Consider the following 16,727-nt stretch of genomic DNA (forward strand, 5'->3'; position numbering starts at 1 on the left):
CAGAAGAAGCTCAGTGCATCACCTTCCTCCTGAAAAACCCATAAATTAGTTTTACCTGTTCACTTTGTAAGATACTGAACTGTACAACACATGAGGTTATGCTTCTCCTTCAGGACTGTGTTCCTGTGAACCATGAAAAATGGATGTTGTGAAGCAGTTAGTCACAGATGTGCAAGTACTTCTCATGTTTTTGTTGTGTGGTAGCTTGTGGGAGTCTTCTTCTTTGGCGATCACTCGTAGCTGAGTAATATTGCCTTCCATGAACACGGTCTTAACAGTGAGTCTGTAAGTGACTGTGGAGGCCAGTTCTGCATCCACACATCCTTCCACAGTGAGGACATAGGTTTCCGGGTGAGAGTTGATCATGGTGAGGGTTTGCCAAGTGTGCCTTCCTCTTAGCATGTTTCTTCCTTTCATCCTGAGTTCAAGTGTCTTCAAAGTCCATGACACCTTTGGTAAAGGCTGCTCTCCAGTTGGATAGTGCTCACAAGCCAGTATTTCCCAATTCTCGGTGTTTATATTACATTGTTTTAGATTTGCCTTGAGAGAGTCTTTAAACATCTTTTGTTGACCACCAGCATTAGCACTATGCTTTCCATTTTTAAGTTTGGAATAGAGTACCGGTAGTTGCTTTGGAAGATGATAATCAGGCATCCAAACAACATGACCAGTCCAGCGAAGTTGATCAAAATCAATATTGTTAAAAGATTCCCTTCCCCCCCCTTTCATTCAATATTTGTAGGCTCTCCTATATGTAGGTTACACTGGTTAGAATATACATTGATAACCAGTTGTTTCAGGTGTTTCATAGTTTGGCTTCTAACATATTGTAACACCAAAGGATAAACTTCTATAGATTTAATCAATCAATTTAATCTGTGGTGAAATGTCAACCCTCTGCAATCCAGGAATATGCAGCTGTCTCATATGGGGATCGAAACCGCAACCTTGGTGTTATCAGCACTATAGTCCAACCAACTGCCTGCTGTGAAAGTGGCAGCAAGAAGCTTACATGCATACAGCTGTTATTTCTATGCCAGTCCACTGGAAAATGAAGGAAAGGCTAGCCCCTTCATATATCCACATGAGGAACAAGGAATGGAGCCACACTTTTGCCCTACTGTCACATGTCTAGACTAGTCTTGCCCTTGGTTGTCTACATGCTGAGCATAGCCATCTGGCATAGAACCCCAGTGCATGAGCAGGTGTTCATACCTATGTGTTCCTCTTCCTATGTCCATGCTCAAATGAGTGGCTGTGGAGGGCAGAGCTGGCCTGGTTTTACAATACCAGGTGCACAGCCTAATTCCTTGTTCCATGGATGTGCCTCTGTCACAGATTTAACATCACTACTGTGGAGCAGTGTAGTCATTCCCCTCCCCTCCCCCTTCAGCAAGTAGTGTTCTTTGAAGAAAGGCTGAATCAGGGCATTTATTCCCCACAGTTGCCAGAGAAACCACTTTCCTCTTAAAGTCAAACCATGAAGGAACAGCTAAATTTGCTCTCACTCACAAGGACCTTAGTTTCACACTAATACAGATTTTGAAAGGCAGCTTAATTTTATTCATAACTTCAATGTTTTTGCACCATCCTTTTTAAATATGTCAAGTTTAAAACAGCAATAACAAAACCTAAGGAATCTGGTTTTGGGGGAAAACTGGTGTGGGGATTATTTGTATGGAATATATTTTTCACAATTCTCATTTGATTTTGTGGTGCACTGCTGCTGATCCAGTTTCTAAGCAATACTATAACCTCATTGTTTACATATTGACTAAAGGGTGGACATCTCAAACTTCCTCTTTAGTGGAGACGGGAACCATATTCTCTTTGTATATATCACACACATACACCATTAACTAAAATTAAACTGTGAAATAGATCAACAGCTAGAGGTCTTGGCGCTCTGCTGGTGGCACCAGAATGTCTAGCAGTATTCAAGAGACGGCATAAAATCCATTTATGAATGGCAGTGGCTATGCACATAATTTCCCACCTCCTGCTGGACAGTGATGAAGGAGGATGGGGCCTTCCTGCCAAGTTTTCTATTCATGTTCACTTTCAAGTATGCAGTTCTGCCAATTTATTTAATTAAGAATTTTAGCCTCTGCATTTGTTAGCCGTAATGAGAACAGAAAGCTGGACTAGATGGGTCTTTGGTGTGATCCATTAGGGCTCTTCTTGTGTTTACTGTGAAGCTTTCCTAACCCATTACACCAAAATATTAAATGCCAGGATTAGGCACAGTGCATTTTTGTTTTTAATAAGACTACATTGTTAGTGTTGAATTAATAAATGTGTGTTTTTGCATTCCTGTTATTCCTAATTAATTACAAACTGATGGTACCACCTCATACCACACATCTCTTGACAGGTATAGCTGTGTAATCTAGTGTCCAGCAAATGTGCATTGAAAGGCTATGTTACTTAGTTAATTAAAATGTGTTTTAATTGACTGACATTTTGCAGAAATGGTAATAGATAGCGCACTGAGCCATCCTGAACCCCCACAAAAGGCTGGCTGGGTAAGAGGGTGGAAGTGCTATTGGTGGTGTCACTCCATCAGCAAAGATGGTGGTGCAACATGTTCAGCCCAGACCCCCCTCATGCCTGTGAAAAGCTCCACGGATGTAGAGCTGCCATCACTGGTGCTCCCACCAGAAGTAGGGACCAGAGGAGGAATTCCAGGGGCATCAAGGTCTTGCTGGAGGTGGCCTTGGACCTACTACCTCCAAATACAATAAACAATGAAGAAGATGCTATATTTAAAAGATATGCCCTCCCTGATCACTATTACATCAAGAACATAGGAAACATCCTTAGACTACATCAGACTATTTGTCCACCTAAGAACATAAGAAGAGCCTGCTGGATAAGACCAATGGTCCATCTAGTCCACCATCCTTTGGGATGCCTATGGGAAATCCACAAGCAGGACCTGAGCACAATAGCAGTTTCTCCTCCAGTGGTTGCCAGCAACTGGTATCAGAAGCAGTGCTTCTTCCAATTGTGTATGCAGAAGCTAGCCTCTCTGGGCTCTTTCACTTCACCTGTTATCTTACTTTGTTTTGTTTTTACTGGATATACCAGAAATAGTACCTACGACTCTCTGCATGCAACACCTGTGCTTTACCACTGAGCTATGGTCCTTTCCTAAATATCACATTATAATCCATTCAAAGTCTTGTTCCACCTTTAAGGTAAATATTTCATATTTGAATCTAAGCAGTATACTTTGTGAACAAAAATTGTATACTGTATGCATCATCAGTATATTGTATACACAATTGGCTGCTTATGCATACTATTAGACATGTGCAGCCCCTCCCATAAATACAACTTTGCACTTGCAGCACAGCTGACAACATGTAGGGGTTGGTAGCAGGAAACTCCCCCAGTGAACAAGGGAGACACAAGGCAAGTGACTAGATCCATTTCAACGCGTGTGACTTCGTTGGACAGAAAATTCTCATTTTCTATGCCTTTGGGTGGGATTCTTAGTAAATGATCTCTTTTGTAACATGCTAAATGCTATGATGAAATGTGTGCCATGTGATCAGGTTTAGAATACATCACCTTAATCTGCAGGTACGGTATTTTTTTTGAGTGGAGATGTACAATTATAAGCATCATTATTTTAATTTGAAATTACATTGGTATTATAAGACTGTTAGCATGTCACTACAGTGGAATTCATCAAGAATTCTAATGATAATAATCAGAGATAACTTTAGAGCCTTACCTAATTCTGATTCAGTTCATCAACTTCCAGTAGGTTTCCATGTGGCTTTTTCACAGACCAGTAACACTGGAGTCTTAACCAGTTATCATCCAGATAGGCAGAAATAACTGAATCATGGGGTCCCTTTTTCATGGAGTAAATCAAACTAACTTTGGAAGGGGCATTCTATTATATTACTGACAGACTAGATGGGCCTTTGGTTGTCAACAGTCAGAATCTTAACAAAATTCTCAACTACAGTAAGAGCCTATTGTAGCTGCACCTCATTTTGCTGAAAAAGTTCTCTCTCTATATATTTCAACTCATTAATTACATATCCTAAACACATACTTGATGCAGTGTTGCTTTCTTTCTATGTTATTTGGTAATTTATGTGACATGCACAGACTTAAAAAAAGAAACCAAACAAAATGTTTTTAAAATATAATGAAGCCATCAAGTTTTACTTTCCTTTATTATTGTTGGCAGAAAGGTTCAGCATTGTTCCATTTCATGTTGGGGGGAAAGACACCTTAATAGGTCTCCCTTCATTCCCTTTGTTTCTCTTTTATGTCAGCTAAAAGGTATCTTGCACCGTAGTACCAGATATTTCCTTTGTTCACACTGACAGGGTTTTTTTGTGTTACAGGAAAATGACAGCGATAAACGGCTTTCTGACACTGGCGGCAGAAACAATGCTTTTGGGTAGATATGCTTGTCTTCCACACACAATGTGCTGTTTGAGACCTTTGCGGGGAATTGTTTTGAACCCAAAACAAAGCAAAAGAGGAAAGTGATGGGCTGTGGGAGGAAAACAGGTTAGTCATAATTGGCTTGACATAACCAGGAGCAATTCTGTGCTTTGTATGCATGTGTTTGTTATTTTTATTAGGGCTGAATTATGAGGGTCCTTAAACTTTAGTTTGTTTCAGTTTCCCTTCCTGAAGACATCCTGTTTGTGCAAGTCCCCAGGTGTGTTTTCTCCAAATGCCATTGACCTTAACTTTGTTAAGCTGCTATAAGTTTGCTATACACATTTGGGGGTGGGGGTGGGGACTGACATCTCCCATTGTACTAGTAAAAGCAGACAAGATGCACTTACCTATTTCACAAGCAAGACAGACAAACAAACAAACCCTAATCAAAAACCTATATCCTGTCAAAATGTGTATTTATTTATTGAAATTGCATCATGCTCTACCTTCCAAAGGAGTCCAGGGCAGCAAACACATCCACATTTCTTTTTTATTAAAAAAAGCATTCTAAAATAGATATAACATTCTGAAAACAATTACAATTAAAAACATTATATCATCCAGTTATATCGGGGTTGCCAGTAACATGATTCTTCAGCCACCAAATGCCTGCATAAACAGGAATGTTCTCAAAATCCAGTTAATAATGATGTGGGCAAAAACACCTTACTAGGGAGGGCATTCCACAAATGGGGAACCACCAGTAAAAAGGCCCTGTCTGGGCTGCTGCTGGGGGTAGATGGGTGTTACTAACAATGTGAACAGTTACAACTTTCAAAGTATCACAAAACCCAAATGCATTTTGACTGTTGTCTTTCTCTGTGGTCTCTGGTCTATGCAAGTTCAACAGAACAAATAGGTCAAGTGAGTGTGCTCATTAGCATTTGCCCATGTGTGGTAAAATCCAATTTCTATGCATGGTGTTAAATTGAAGGCCAGAATTTGAAATGCTTTTTCCTGTGCCCATATGATTATTTGAATAAAACACCATCTGAGGTCCTTCTTTGTGTGCCTCCACCATGAGAGTTCTGGAGGGAGGCAACACGAGAACAGGCCTTTTCTGCAGTTATACACTTCATTATACACCTTTGGGCACCAGGGGGAAATGTTCCTCTTCAACAAGGCCTTTGACTGATTATATCTGATACCCAGTTAAATGCGTTGTGAGAGAAGGGTGGGGGGTATTATTGGGGGGTATTATGTATTTTGTGTTTTTTTTATATTGAACTTTCATGTTTTGAACCGCCGCAAGAGCTATGGATGAAGGCAGTTTCCAAATTTAAGTAATTAATTAATAATAGAAACTGAATTTAGACCTTTGCTGCTGTATCACATTGATTATCTAAGGACTGACTGAGAAATTTCGGAATAAAATCTCCTGCCCCAGTCAGTCCCACTCCAGAAAGAGATGTACAGCATGGATCCATGCATGTTTACTTGACAGTAACACTCACTTGTTATTATGTTATATTATAATATGTTATATTATGTTATACTATGGGGTCACGAAGAGTCTAAATGACTAAATGACAACAACACAACAACAACAACAACACTCGCTTGTGCTCTATGGGACTTAGGACCAGTCTTAGGAACCACAAGTTCACAAGCAGCACATGCATTAGAATTACTGTGTGTGTTTAGATGTACTGTACATTGCATGCATTTTGACACCATTTATTTTTAGTTTCTATCAATACTAAAATATATTGAGAGACATTGCTTACTGGAATTGTGAACATGTACATAATTCTATGATTCAATGCAGATCAGTCATTCTAAAAGTTCAGCATGAGTTTAGAACTTTGTAGGACCTGTTTGTAAAAAAAATTGTAATGCAAATTAAGATGCTCTATTTCACATTAATTTCTTCACATTTTATTAGTTCAGGAAGTAATATTAAATATATGTTGTGCTTCTTCAATATATGCTAGCTACGTATCTTGGTTTCAGCACACACAACATGAGAACAAGATTGGATAAGCAGGTGTGCCGATGTCTGTTTATCTCACACAAAACGCTTTTCACAGACACTCAATAAGGCTTTATCTTCCTGCAAGATGGATAGGGAAGAAAATGCACATCACAATCTCCACATTGCAAAGTGATGAATCAGAACTCTGGACAAATCAATTTGTTGTTCTTGGCATTTGATCTATCTCACTTAACCGATGAGCGAGATCTGGCCTCTTTTAAAGGGCAAATTAGTGAGTGAGATACAACATCAAGTACTAAATGTACATGTCTAAATAACATAAGAATTATCTCCATCTTCTTGGAGAAAATGAATTGAGGTGGAGAAAATGAATTGAGTTTCTTCTTGGAGAAAATGAGTTGAGTTTTTGAATATTTGCAAACAAAGATCATATTGAAATAACTAGTTAATTAAAATAGAGAAGCAAAATATCTCCTTTTAAGTTTGATTTCTTAAATTATTAAAATCTATAACCGGTATTTTTGGTCAAGAGTAGTTCAAAGGCTACCCTATCATCACCCACCCTATACTCTTGATTGTAATCTGTTCTAACTGCCTTTAATACATATTTGCAACCCACCTTGGGACCCACCTTGGGTGAAGGACAGGTAAGGAATCTAAATAATAGTAATATAAATTGCTGTTGTTTTTTTCATCCATTTTCAATACACATGCTTTGGGCTGACACAGCACAATACTGAGGTATTAAAATGGCATTTATAATAGTTATAGTTTGTACAGGGACGCAGCGTTTCTGTGTGCTGCGCTGGTGCTGGCTCGCCAGAGCAGCTTCGTCACACTGGCCACGTGACCCGGAAGTGTCTCCGGACAGCGCTGGCCCCCAGCCTCTTAAGTGAGATGGGCGCACAACCCTAGAGTTGGACACGACTGGCTGTACGGGCAGGGGTACCTTTACCTTTTTAAAGTTTGTATATCGTTAGAAAAAAAGAGAGAACATGCCACCAAATCTATTTCTCCAAAAGCTTTTAATGATGCGATTAAAACAACAAGAACAAATATGGAAGTTGCCATGATTTTTCTAATGCTGTAATATATATGTATAACTCCCGAAATGTGTTACCCCTGATGAGTAAATACTGAACACTATGTGGGTGAATATGTTCACACTACATTTTTGAAATCCTATTATATAATCCAGCTTTGGTTGAAGTATTTGGATTTAGGGTAAATTAACCTCATTATTCGGAAAGCATGTGGCGCTGTGGTCTAAACCACAGAACCTAGGGATTGGCGATCAGAAGGTCAGCGGTACGAATCCCCGCACCGGGATGAGCTCCTGTTGTTCGGTCCCAGTTCCTGCGCACCTAGCAGTTCGAAAGCACATCAAAGTGCAAGTAGATAAATAGGTACCACTCTGGTGGAAAGGTAAATGGCATTTCTGTGCGCTGCTCTTGTTCCGCCAGAAGCGGCTTAGTCATGCTGGCCACATGACCCGGAAGCTGTACGCCGGCTCCCTTGGCCAATAAAGCAAGATGAGCGCCACAACCCCAGAGTCGTTCGCGACTGGACCTAATGGTCAGGGGTCCCTTTACCTTTTTAACCTCATTGTTAGCAATTTGGTATGTAACATTTCAAACACTGAATTTTCACTTGGGTTGTTGTTCACAGGGGAACTCCCTTTATTGTGGCATTTGCCACTTATTTCTAAACTTTCTAGTATACAACAATTGGAGCAGAGACAGGTCATATTTCCATATTAATTCCTTCTCATTCAAGCATTTTTATAGCAGTTCATCAGCGATATTGTTAAAACTTCTGCAAAGGATTACTTTATGTCTGCTTTATGCTATTTCTCTTGTACTAAGCTCTTCCTACAAAACAACTGTTTAGAAGGTAATACTGAGGGAATTAATAGTGGCATACAGTCATTGGGGAAAGAAATCAATGGGCCTCATAGGACCAAACTAGACATAAGATTAAATTTGTTTTCATTTTATTTATATGAGAATTTCTATCATGTCCTTGTAATGCATATGCATCACTCATGACAGCTTACCGCAAGTAATATCACAGTATCATCATAAAACCACGTTATTAAAAATACAACAGAGGCAAGGAGGTCAGATTAAAAACAAGTAACATATTATCTGACCACATTATCTGACTGGTAGGACAAAAGCCCACATTAAAGCATTTAATGTGTGTGAATTTCTCAAACAGATGCCACAGAGTGGTGAGCTGGATTGGGAATCAACAAGTAGACAGTGGGAGTTTAAAACCTCACACCTTGCAATCAACATTGCCCTTTGCATTGACATCGATGGCAATGACATCTTACTTCTCAATGCACAAGAGCAAAGTAGGGAGGTGATTTTTGTCAGAATCATGGGATAATGGGGGATTAAACTTCCCATCTCTTTCCACTGTGATCTGTACATTTCCTGTTAGCCTCAATGAAGAGAGCAGTCAGCCTTATAGAAAGATGTACATTAGCCATAATGCCTTGGGCACCACATCTAGTTGGCCTATAGCCATAGCCTGCCATCAATATTGATTTTCATTAGGTTACAGGGAAGCAAAGATATATTTCACATGCAGTATTTATGCTCCACAGAGGTTTTTGGACCCAAAGTATTTTGCCTAGGGAGTAATTGATATGGAGGTTCAACTAATGAAAGCCTAATTACCATGATATATCTTCAGATTCTGTAACTTCAGGTGTTGGAGTATTAGAGGCTGATTAAAATCAGGAGTAACTCTTCAAGTCAGTAACTTACACTTAAAATCTTGGCTATAACTCCTGGAGTACCTGCTCCCTGCCTTGCAGGTCTGGGAATCTGGGTCCCTGACTGACTGCAGCTACAGAAGATGAGGTGGCTGACCAGACTCTTGGGCTAAAGGGGGGGGGGAGTGTTCTGCTGCTGCTGCTTTTATTATTGCTTCAATTGCTTTAAATTGTTTTTAACTTGTGTGTGTTTTTTAATTTGGAGGTTTTTTGTTTTTTTTTGAATTAGGGAAGTAAATTGTGCCTCAGAAGAGAAGAGCAGGTAATCCCAATAACAAAAAGCCGCTTCTGGTCAGTGTATAAATTTACCCATGGTAAGTTTTCCTCCTCTTATAATACTAGAACCCAGAACATTCAACGAAGCTGAGTGTCAGAAGATTCAGCACAAGCAAAAGGAAGTGCTTCTTCACACAGCGTATCATTAAACTATGGAATCTGCTATCACAAGATGTAGTCATGTCTGCCAACAGAACTGTCTTTAATAGGGATTAGACTAGTATCAGAGGTGGCATGCATCTGAATGTCAATTGCAGGGTTTCCAATAGGCATCTAGTTGGCCATTGTCAGAACTAGATGCTGGACTAGATGGACCTTTGTTCTGATCCAACAGGGTACTTTTTACATTATTATAAACCACTGAGCCTCTTGGGCTTGCCAATCAGGAGGTTGGTGGTTCGAATCCCCATGACGGAGTGAACCCCCGTTGCTTGGTCCCAGCTCCTGTCAACCTAGCAGTTCAAAAGCATGCCCAAAAAAGTGCAAGTAGATAAATAGGTACATCTCCAGTGGGAAGGTAAATGGCGTTTCCGTGCGATGATTTGGTTTCGGTGTTCCATTGCTCCAGAAGCAGCTTAGTCATGCTGGCCACATGACCCTGAAAAACTGTCTGCCGACAAACGGCGGCTCCCTCGGCCTGTAAAGAAAGATGAGCACCGCAACCCCAGAGTCGTCTGCTACTGGACTTAACTGTCAGGGGTCCTTTACCTTTTTATGTGTATACAATACTCAACTAGGTGGATTCAATATAAGGTAGCTGCCTAAGTCCCTTTGTTTAACTTTTGATATACACACTTGAGCAGTTGAGGCCACATATTGATCCACCTCAAGACACCTTATTAATTGCACTATCTGACTCTGAATTCTCAGAATGTGATAACCTTCCCTGAATCACCCCATGAATTCATGAATTTGCCATGTATTTTGGGGTACACGGAAAGCCAAGGCATTCCCCTGCTATAAACAGGACTTCCAATGTGAGAGCAACATCAGCATGTTGCACAAATATAACATTGAGCCACCATTCCCAAAGCAAGAGCAGATGCCATATTTCAGAAGCTGAGGAGTCTTTTTCTTTTACTATCCATATGCACAACACAGATTTGCTGACAGACCCAGTTAATTGGTAGGTAACTAGAAGAGAGATTAGAAAATGACAGGTGGTAGAAGAGTACACATTACAGTATTAACCTATTCTGTTGGAATTGTTTTCAATACTCTTTTGTGAATCACATTTGTAATTATGAAAGAAAACTACTCAAGAAGTCTCAATCACAGCTTTCATAAAAACATACTTATATAGCTCCTTCCCATCCAGTGTGGTTGAAAGGTAGTTGCACTGATGAGACCTACAGTATAAGTATCATTGACCACTTGCTATCCTTTTGTGGATGTCCATGAGGACTAGAAGCTTTCACACACACACACACACACACACACACACACACACGTTGTTTTAACAGTGGGTTTTCAAAAAGTTGCTTAAATTTTTTTGAACTCTTTTCATATTAGGTTTAAAAATATCGAATCTTATCACTAAAGCATTAGACAGGATAACATTTTCTTACCTTATCATACCTCACAATCAGCCCCAGAAGGTAACTTATTTCTATTCTTGTTTTAGAGATGGCAAAAAGAGGGGGGGGGTAGTGGATTATTAGCTCAAAATGTCATCTAGTGAATGCATGATTTAAGTACCTTGGAATGGATCTCACTGGACCTGTGTTGGATAAGTATTCATATTCATTTTGCACACCCCAGCCCCCAAAATTTGTAAAAACCAATTTCATGACCCTGAGGAACTTTTAGACTTCCATTTTCTTGAACAGCAGATGCCAGCACCCCCATGGCAAACTGGGGAAAGTGGTTCTGCCACAGTTTACTATAAAATATTGGATGGAGGAGGTTGCTCGGAAAAATGCTTAGCATTTCATTGCCACCTTGAGTCCCTGTCTGGGAAAAATGTGAGATAGTTTTTAACATTATAAATATTACTATCTTAGGATGAGCCCCTGTAACATGGAATTTAATTTTGAAATCAAGTTAAAAATACAGGTTAGAAAAACAGGAAAAAGACTACAGACCAATAATGCAAAAATATCACTGAGAGAAAGGGAGAAATAAACTCATTGATTATAGAAGACTTGTGGAACTTGTGGAATAAAGCCGCCTAAGGAGAACCTTGCTAACTATTGGGAGAGCTTGGATGTATGAGCTTTGTAGTCAAACCAGAGTAAGGATGAAAAACACACATCACCCATTCACACTTATAAGTGTATTTAAACATTCATAATAGGAGTTACATAAACATGTCAAAAAGAGAAAGTATGCATGAGCACAGTAGCCTTTCTCCCATCCCTGTTACCATGTGCATGCAAGGCTGAATGTACAGAGGTTACTCCACAGCAAACGTAGAAATCGAAGTGAAGAGGGAGCGATGTGAAGTTATCACACTCATGCATGCTTTACTCTCTTCACATGTTTATTTAAGCCCTGTTATGAATGCCTGAGTAGGTTTTCTGTTTGAATGGAATGTGATCCGAAGCTTGAAGGCCTTCCATTCTGTCATCCACTAGTTTAGGTATTTCATGCTGCCTTTCAGAGAAAGATCTCAGGGAGCCATATCTGTTTTCATTACAATCTCGTCAGCTAAGTTAGGTGGACTGATAGTGAACTGCTGGGGCTACATCATGTGGTGGAGTAGAAATTTGAATGCAAGACTCCCCTATCCAAATCCAACACTCTGCCTATAATACTATAGCAGCTCTGAGCCATATGTAGAAAAATTAATACATGAGATTCTGCCATTTAATAATGGTGCAGAGAATATGCCATCCATAATTATGGGCCTGGCTTTTTTAGCTCTGCATTTTCATTTGACGAGGCTTATGAATGTGGCTTTAAGGAGCCTGAATGTTGTCAGATCCACTATTCGAAAGCTGGCAGCATCTGCATTTACTGGGTGGTATGCTTGTATGGGTTCTACCATCTAGTGTAAGTACATATTAAAGCTGTCTTATATCAGGACAGACTATTTGTCCATCTGTCTCTCTGTGGTCTACTGCTCTACTCAGATTGGCAGAAGTTCTCCAGAGTCTCAGAACTCTGCTAGCTGAGCCTTTTGACTGGACATTACAGGAATTAGGCGAGGGACATTTTGCATGTAAAGCATGTGCCCTAATACTGAGCTAGGATTGCTTCTTTTCCTACATGAATGATACAGGACATGACAATCTTTAGATTCTTTCTGGCCCTCCTCTGTTGCATTGATATTTATCCCATCTTTGTACCAATCAGCATTCAATATGACTACTGTTCTATTACAGAAAAATTAAGTTTGTCAATGCATATTATGTTCAAGATGGAAAAAAAATGCTCTCTCACATTTGCGTGTCGAGGTCCCCAGGGCCACTCCAATAACTCACACATCACACAGAAATTTTGTTTAAGGTTTTTGGCACAATTTTGGCCACAACTTTATTAAAATACAAAAATGTGAGTGGTTCCTTAGGCATTGGTTGCGGCTATCTGCCTCTCCCCCCATGGGGGACAGACTGACATTCCGCACGCCCTCGAAAGTCAGAAAAGGGGATTACACTTGGGGGTAGTGACAGAGCAGGGAAGCTGCCCTCAGCCCTCCCCAAATACAACCGGGGGCTCTTGCATGTCCTGAGTCCCTTGACAGGGTAAACAAAAGCGGAGGTGAACAATAGTGAGCCCCTGTATTCCTTTAACAGAATCCCTTGCAGCAGCAGCATGAGAGGGGCAGGCACAGCCAATCCATGCCCCTCAACCAACCAAACCATAAACCAATGCCTAACAGCAACCTTACAAGTTGTGACGATTTGCTATGCAGTAGACAAAAACCAAATGGCCCCAGCCAATCAGCCAGATGGATAAAATTCCTACCAGGCCACTGCCCCAAGAGCAGACGACCCCATGACAGGCATAGCAAGGTCTAAGCGAACAACCCTAAATATAGGGAGGGTGGGATGGGCAATCCGATGCATGGGGCAAAAAGAGAAAGCTCTACGCCTTGTGCAGGGAGTTTTAGTATTTCTGGCTGTCAATCAACAAATGGCAACATTAGCTTCTTCCCAACAACAAGGGAAGCCCAATCACATCTTGTGGCCAACGATCAATTAGCCCGCCCCACAACTTTGGAGTGTCCTGTTGGCCCCTCCGCAACACATGCTCTCCATGAAGGAGAACACCCTTTGTGACTGCAACCCAGAAATGCACTGAAACATTTCTTTCTTGTACCAAAATTAGGTATGCATTCTGCTTGTTTCATTGTTGTGCAAAAAATAAAAGTGGCCTATTAGATTTTCACAAGTTGTTTTTGTTGTTGCTTCTGCCTGTTTTCTCATACTTCACGGTTAACAAGGCATGCGTGCTCACTCTTTTCTGTCACCGATTGCGACTCAACTTGTTGAGCGAAGAATTTGAGAGTTCTGCAGAGGGTTACCTGCTGCGCTTGAGACAGTAGAATCCATTGGTTTGTTGATTTGGTGAGAATCTCAGCTACAGCAATTATTCCCAAGTTTGTGATCTTGACAAAATGGAACAAGAGGATGACATATGGCTAAGCCACAGGAGCTGAAGGAAATAAATATGAGTTAATAACTTGTGCTCACCATGAAGGATGATTGAAATGTGAAGTATCAGTGCTGCTGCTTCTACTCCTTCTGCTGTTGCTACTAAGATAAAAACATTGACTCAAAACACACACACACACACACAAGGTGCAAAAATGCTACATTAGGAATGCATACAACACCTGTGAATGCAATTTGAGGTTTTGCAAAATGAATTTATTTTTCTGTAATGGAAGTTGGTACCCTCTAACCTGCAGTGGACAAGATAGAAAACTAAGTTATTGATATAGAAATTGCTATATCTCAACCTTTTCATTAAGACAGAATAGGCTGTGATATTGCAAAAACATACAGCTGCATTCCTACATGGTGTCTCATGCTTGAACCCAGGACTTTGTACACTTACCTTGCTATAAGCATCATGGATGTCAACACAAAATGGCTTCTATGATCAGCAACAAAAGAAAGAGGTCCCAGTATTCTGTAACATTGAATACTATCACAAAAAAACATTGCTTAAACCTATGAGTTTCAAAATAAGAAGTGCATATAATTAGCTTCAACCTGTGTTTGTGTGCATATGTTATAATTGTACAAAATATGGAAGCTGTTTGTAAACACAATAACATATTTACAATTCTTGATGATTCATCAATCATATGGTGAATATTTGAAAGTTTCATTGTTCAGCATTCCTCCCATTTGATTATTCATCTGCATATGCATCTCTATGTAGACTCTTCTTGCTAAATCATGTGGCAGATGTGTTAAAAAATGAACAATTTCCAAAAAGCTTCCAGAGAGCTACTCTTCTGAGTCCAAGGCGTTAACCACATCCCTGGACTAGTTGCAGGTAAGAAGGTAGGCAGGTGGGGACAACTGAGGTTGGTGAGGCAATTCCCTATTCCTCCTAATGGACCAGCATCCATTGTACAACCAGGCTGTAACCCAATGCTTTTCTTTCAGATTGTGCTTCAAGATTTTGATGGGCATTAAATGTTAAAAACAGGAAAGAAATCACTTGCATATACGCCATAAATGCTGTAATATAAATTGGACACAGTAAATATCTATATGCTAATACCTATGAAGGAAAAATAATCCCTAATGAATCATTTACTTAGTTTCCCAATTTATGGGCGCAGGTTACAATTTCCCTGATACTCCTTTTTGTGAAAAATGTATTTGATATGTAGCTCATTAGCGGCAATTCATCCTGTTGACGTCTGATTCTAAAGTATCCTATTCGTTTTGAGAAGCAACGAGCTATATTCCATGCTCCATAGTCAGAACTCTTAAAAAATTGAAGTTGGCTTAGTGGGCATCAATACCAGATAAAGGAAAGGGCAGCATTGTAAGCTGAGTTGCATTTCCTTTCAACCTCATCATAATGATATTTAAAATATTTTGAGGCCATCTTTGTGGGGAAAACATCTCTCATTGCAGCTTATGAAATAAAAACACAAACCCGCCACTCACTAAAAACCAGTAATCGGGGGGGGGGGATTGTTGGCATCCATTTGTCTTGCGAGACAATGGAGGAGTGTGCTTATGGAAAGGTTGCAGCACCTGTTGTGGCTGTAGAGACCGATGCAGGAGAGACATGCTCTGTTGCAGCTGGGGCAGATGAAGGAGTCCAGTTGTGCTCCTGCAGATGCACCATGGTGTTTCTTCTTTCCACACTCCTCCCAGTGGTTATTCCTTCTCTGGTCACTGCTATGGATACATGACCTGACTGTTTCCAGGCACTGCAGTCACCATTTAGCCCATGAGTATTAGAACCTAACTGAACAGGGTGGGGAACCTTTGGCCCTCCAGAGGTTGCTTAAGTTACAGCACCCATCAACCCTAACAAGAAATACCAATGGACAGAGATAATAGAAGCTGCGCCTCAGCCATATCTGGAGGTCCAAAAGTTCCCAACACCTGCAATGCAAGATAATTAGGCAGCCATGCAATAAAACAACTCAAGAGATAGCTTCAGAAGGCAAATGGCCCTGACGGTTTTCCTAAAGGGCTGTAACAACAGTCTCCAACTGAATGACCCTGGGTTCATTCCAATGATGTGGGACCACTGCAGAAAACACACTGTCCCTAGGACCTGGAATCAATTCATCAATGGAATCTGAAAGCCTGTTCACGACAGAGCTAGACAGTACAAGAAATAAAAAGATGCTACCATTATATAATTCTGCGCCCCTTCTCCCCAGTAGCATATTTCATAGCACCACACTGTGAGAGTGTCACGTCACATGCTGTGTTATACTATATGATCTTGGGAAGAACTGTGAGGCAGAAGCAACTGTCATGTTTCTGGTAACCTAATTTTATGGTTAGAATTACAGGCCATCGTGGTAGCCACTACAAAATTTTAATGTAAAACAGTTATCATGAAAGGAAGGATTCATAAAAGTGAGAGCAGGAGGATACAACTTCAGCGGAGAACCTTAAAGTGATTATTTGTAGATACTCAGAGTATCTCATTTTTACCATCCATCTTCATTGTGATAAAAACATATGAAGAACCCTGATAAAAAGGTAAAGGTACCCCTGCCCATACGGGCCAGTCTTGACAGACTCTAGGGTTGTGCGCCCATCTCACTTAAGAGGCCAGGGGCCAGCGCTGTCCGAAGACACTTCCTGGTCACGTGGCCAG

At 40.4% G+C, this 16,727-nt stretch overlaps 1 long non-coding RNA gene across 8 annotated transcripts in view; it reads left to right on the forward strand.

The window, feature by feature from the left end:
• LOC309368212 overlaps positions 1 to 5,642 on the forward strand; it is a 123,547-nt gene extending 117,905 nt beyond the window's left edge. For all 8 annotated transcript variants that reach the window (XR_014167596.1, XR_014167598.1, XR_014167599.1 and 5 more), the window contains one exon: positions 4,371 to 5,642. This is a non-coding gene — a long non-coding RNA (uncharacterized lncRNA). The remainder of the gene's footprint in view (positions 1 to 4,370) is intronic.
• The last annotated feature ends 11,085 nt before the right edge of the window (positions 5,643 to 16,727 follow it).

The sequence above is a fragment of the Podarcis melisellensis genome, assembly GCF_964234715.1.
Source record: "Podarcis melisellensis genome assembly, chromosome: 4".
In the NCBI taxonomy this organism is placed as follows: domain Eukaryota; kingdom Metazoa; phylum Chordata; class Lepidosauria; order Squamata; family Lacertidae; genus Podarcis; species Podarcis melisellensis.